Source organism: Euprymna scolopes, chromosome 3, assembly GCF_053919585.1.
Source record: "Euprymna scolopes isolate OS-2025 chromosome 3, ASM5391958v1, whole genome shotgun sequence".
Classification (NCBI taxonomy): domain Eukaryota; kingdom Metazoa; phylum Mollusca; class Cephalopoda; order Sepiida; family Sepiolidae; genus Euprymna; species Euprymna scolopes.
The window spans coordinates 38,540,330-38,545,873 of NC_136484.1; the positions used below are offsets into that span (position 1 = coordinate 38,540,330).

General features: G+C 45.5%; 1 pseudogene; it reads right to left on the minus strand.

Annotated features, from left to right (window-relative positions):
* Positions 1 to 2,310: 2,310 nt before the first annotated feature.
* Positions 2,311 to 2,422, minus strand: LOC145264301 (U2 spliceosomal RNA; annotated as a pseudogene).
* Between the last annotated feature and the right edge of the window lie 3,122 nt (positions 2,423 to 5,544).

The window sequence follows — 5,544 nt, forward strand, 5'->3', positions numbered from 1 at the left end:
CAAACTCCTTAATATACTCTGTAAAATGTTTTTGACTTGTGATGGGGGTAGTTATTTAATTGCCGCACACATCGGCAATATTTGGCACAAGGCCTGGAAAGTGAGAACCCCGCAGGCTCCCCTAAAGAAGGGGCACTCCTGCAATTTTAAAAATTGCCTGAGTAAGCCCGTCGGCATTCCCCGGTCAGGGCGCCTCAGGCAGCAAGCAATAAACTTGCCCCACCGGAAATCCCGGTGGCAAGGCCTGGGAGGGTGGACCTCCTAGATATTACCCAGGCGGCGTACCTCAGTCCAGCAGGTTCAGGATAGGTTCCCGGCCCCTCACCTGTTGGGCTGAGTGTCAAGTGACGAATCCTTGGCATGTACTACCCTGTCTCCCTGCAGCCGAAGCCGTGAGGAGACACATCCAATCATAATGGACTTCTGATGGGGCTATGAGACGAATGGATTCGCCAATCATTTTTATAACCAACGGCTGTGCTAAGCAACCAATGAAAACGTTTCAAAATTATTATAAAATTGTCGAATTTTGGATTCAATCAGGTCGTCGTTTACTACGTCATGGACCGCATTTAATTCTTCGCCTCCATCTTGGTTACTGATCCCATCTACACCGCCATCTTTGTTCAACACAATGTCTCAAAACTTAACATACTGAATTAGCAATATGCGAATGATTTCAGGAGTGTTGACTAATTTGCATATTCCTTTGGAAAACGAGCGTGCATCAATTAATTAGTGATTTTTTTTTATTGTTTCTCATTTAAAGATTGTATCATTAAACTATTAAGTTTAATACTTTTTCTGCTTACTTTCTACACTTTGAAGAATTACGTACAATTTAAGATGATAATGTTCTAGCGCACCGAATATATATATATATATGTGTGTGTGTGTGTGTGTGTGTGTGTTATCTATTTTTGAGGGGGTACATATTATTTACGTGACGATCTGTTCAAATATTATTAAATGTTCCTTGTAGTTGACACCAAAAATATTTTAAATGTTCATTTAGAGAGGAGACAGAGTGACAATAGGTACATGTTGAAGACGGAGAGAGTTCATATTCACAAGACATATACTTTCATGAGAGGATGAAGTGGTATACATTGATACATTCTGGAATGATTAAACACTTTATCTTTTCTCGTTGGAATGATGAACATAGGATGACAGCAGTTATAAAAGCATGATGATAGTTTATTCCTCGACCGGTCGGAAATGATTTTGTACTTCAGAGATTCAAAGTCGTTATATGGTTCCTTATAAGCCTCCCGCTTCAAAGAGGGTCCCCTAACTCTAACTGAGAATCGGTCTGGTCCTCTCTGCGTCTCTGATTCTCTGATCTGAAACTGATTCTGATTCTGGTTGTTAACTAATTTCGAACCCTTTCCCATATTGAGAAATAATTTCTTCCATGACGTCACACGTATGCCTAGCAACGGGACTACAGCTCACGTGTTTCAAACATGGGCGATTTGCATGTTTTGAAACCATTTCTGACGACCACGAAATTTCCCATTCTCTTTGTTTTACAAAGGAATTTAACGACTTGTTAATTCTCTAACCGATATTTTTTTTATGCATTATTTCTAAGAATGTGAATAGATATTCCACCAAAATGTTATTTATAAAATATTTTAAAAGAATTAACTATTTAACTGGACATTTCACTTAAAACCTATTGTTCTTTAAAACTTATCTACAGGGTTCGATTCTCGTTTTATTTGATATCATTTTCATTTAACTAATTCTCTTTTTTTACTCACAGGAAACCTCTTTCTGAATATTCGATATACAGCGTTGAAATTTTATATATAGTGTAGTTGGATCTGTAGCACACTTTTCATTTGCTTTTCCGACAGTAAAATAGCTAGTATGGATCAAATTTGAAAAGCAAAGCATTGACTTTGTCTAAACGTAAGTCGAGTACATCCGTTATTTTTGTGCATCCACTTATTAAAAGTTAAAGGTGAAACAAATTAATTTTTGTGTTTTTTTATATGTATGGATTTACATCATACGCTAATGAATAAGCCTGGAGAGCTATAGGTTTCGAAGTCGATTCTGTTTTTTTTCATCAATATTTGAAATCTCTACTGTATATAAAGTACAATATAACAATCGATAAACAGTTGGCTCTATAATAACAAGGCCGATAGCCATTAGTCGCGTGCTCTGATGTAATGAATAAATGCGTAAATGTAGGATTGTCATGAAATTCTTAAAGATAAACTAAAATGACCGAAAAATTGCTGAAATGACTTAAATAAATAAAAAGTAAATGACTTAGGATGACTTTAATGAACTTAAGGATGAATTGAATGAGCTATGTGACCAAGGAAAAGTTACAAACATTAGTACAGCATGTAGTAAGAACAGATACTATACTTTGATCTTGGCCAAAAGGCCGAGAATTTATTTAGTCGTACCGGCCCCGGACCTGGCATGATCTACTGCCAGGCCCTCATTTGGGGTCCGATACAACTTAGGCACCAAGGCCAGTAAGGGGGAAGTGGGGAAGAAAACGGGACTTTGCTAAATTTGCTAGCTAAACTTGCGTTAGAAAGCAAGTATTTTATTTAGAAACACCTATACTAGATTCAATCATACCACAACCGCCTACATTCTTACCAGGACCTACTTAAAAAAGACAGCTCCCCAGCTTATCGGGATGGCGGGCGACTCTCGTACTGTAAGAAAAGAAATATATACAAAAACAAAACAAAATGATATTTACAAACTTAAAGTTTTTTTTTTTTTTTATAAAAATAAATGGGGGTGAGATGATGGGGAGGGGGGGGCAAACTAGAATACACCCAAAAAGAAAGAAAAAGAAAACAACTTAATAAAATGCCTATGGGGGCGGGTTAGTAAGGGGACCCTCCCTACCTAACGGCTGGTCTGTCGTATGAAACACCTACTGTCTTCCGGTCCACTTCCCCCGGGGGGAAAGGGTGAAAGCAAGCAGGTCGTTTCCTAGGGGGGAGTGGAGGAAATAGGGACTTGTAAGAAAAATAACTTAGGGTCGGGGATAACAGGGATGGATGGCGTCTTCCAAGATAAAATACGTAAGGGATACAATCGGGCCGAGGACAAAATAAAACTGGTGGACTTTGGGCATCATTGGAAGCTCTCCTAGTGCCAATCTATCAAAAAACAAAGATCTAAAGGGGGCAGGATGAAACTCACATTCACCCTAGTCTAGGCCCTAAATAAAGTATAAGCTTTCCACTCTAGGTGGTTACTCCGCCTAACTAGCAAACCTACTCCTACCCATGATTACGGGGTAAACCCCGTATTAACATATGAAGGGGCTGGGTTCCGAGTGCACGACAATCGAAACTTCAGCACCTCCAGAAGAATACCACTAGGGTGGAAACACAAGCTCATACCTAGCTCCTCGTCGGATGCACAAACTAGTGTTGTGCACCCATCTTCTATCAAAGTCGATGCGGGGCAACCTTTCCCAATCACATCTGATTTTCGTTTTAAGTTGATGCTTAAAACGAACAACCAGATCCTGATCGGAAACAGCCCGCCCCTCATAGACGATGTCTAGACGTGAAACCCACGTCATTAACCTAGCTACAGCCAGTATCACCAGAAACACCGACCGTTTCTCCCTGATAAAAGGCGGGTCCACATTGTCGACCACGTACGCTAAATCAAGTGGCACACACCGCTCGGGGTCGATGCGAGCCGTTACCCCTTCGACATACCTCCAGAGACTCCGCACCCCGCTGCAAAGAAAGAACGCGTGTTCACGCGTTTCGTCCTCGTTCTCATCATTGCAGCGTGGGCACGGGGGAAAATAATAATCTGGATCCCGGAAATCCCTGGCAAGTCGGTCGAAGAGAGGCAACGCATTCCGGACTAGCCTCCACGTTATAGAAAATTCTGCATTATTTATGTAGCTACTGGCAGGCGCCCAACTCCAAAGCGAGAGAACTTCCCCCCTCGACAGATGTAGCCGCTCCACCAGCGGATCGTTCGCGGTACCCTCCACTAACTCCTCATATAGCCTCCACCTAGGCCGTGCAAGGTCACTGGACCCCGGCAATGCCCTAAGGGCGGCTCGGCATTCGGTCAGGAAGCGCCCTTCCCCCGCTGGTCGACGGCGACCTTCGGCGGCGGGGTCGGTTAATAGCCGTGGGAAAGCGTGCTCCACGGCCGGAACCCAGGGTGCCTCCTCTATCAGTGTCCGACTCAGGAACGCCAGTCTTTCTGCGTGTTGATGGCTGCGCAGATCAGGCATCCCCAAGCCTCCCTCGCTAAGCTTCTGCGTACAGACCTGTCTACGGACATACGGCTTTCCTCCCTTCCAGAGCAGTTTGAAAAGGAGTCGCTCTAAAGCCTTACAGCGGTCCGCAGGCAGGGGAAGAACAGATAAACGGTAAAGGATCAACGGAAACACGTAAGTGGCGCATGCCTCCGCACGACCCTTCAAGAACAATCTCCTCCGAATCCAAGACACGACCGACGATTCGACCTTAGTCTGTACCTCCGACCAATTCTTGTCCAGCTGGAGATCCGGCCCGAACCACACTCCGAGGATCTTAACCGGGCCATCAGTCCAGCCGAACGCACCTGGAAGCGAGTTTACCCCGGTCCAGGCGCTCAACCGCAGGCCGACGGACTTGCTGCGATTGATCACGGCCCCTGTGACAACTTCGTACTCAGCGATCGCCTCTATCACCGCTTCGATGTCGTTACGACTGGCTGCGAAAACGGTGACGTCATCAGCGTACGCGGACACCCTGGCAAATCGGCCGCCAGGTAGAGCAATGCCGCGTAGGACTGGTCTCGCCGCCTCGTCCCTTAATTTGCGAAGGAAGGGCTCCAACGCCAGGACATAGAGCAGAGGCGACAGCGGACAGCCCTGCCGCACCGACCGGGAGACCTCAAAGGACTCCGACAACCTACCATTGACTTGCACCACCACCGCGGGGTCACGATACAGGGCGGAGATCCACTTGCGGAAGTCTGGACCAAAGCCGGCGGCCTGCACAACAGCCCTCAGGAACCCATGGTCCACCCTATCGAACGCCTTGGACTGATCTAAATTGATCAGCGCGGCTTCTGTGTCGTCTTCTAACCCCTCTATTATCGTGCGCACCAAGTGCAGATTGTTTTGAATTGTTCGACCCTTCACAGCGTAGTTCTGATCCGGTTCGACCAACTCGTCGATTACAACCTGCAGTCGGTTTGCAAGAATACGGGCCAAAATCTTAAAATCTGCGTTAAGCAGAGTTATGGGCCTATAATCATCTAAGTTCCCCCCTCCATGTTGGTTTCCCTTCTTCAGAAGCGTGACCACTCCTTTGGTTACCTGCCTCGGGATCGAGTCCTGGGCAAACCAGTGGTTAAACACGCCCGTCAAAAAGGGCACAAACATGGGCGACAGCCTCAAGTACAATTCGTAGGGCAAACCATCGAGCCCCGGAGATTTGTTGTGGCCAACCTGCTTCAACGCAGTAATGACCTCACGCTCCGTAACCACCCCTCGCAACTAGCCGCTCGGGCCGCAGTAAGGCGGGGCGA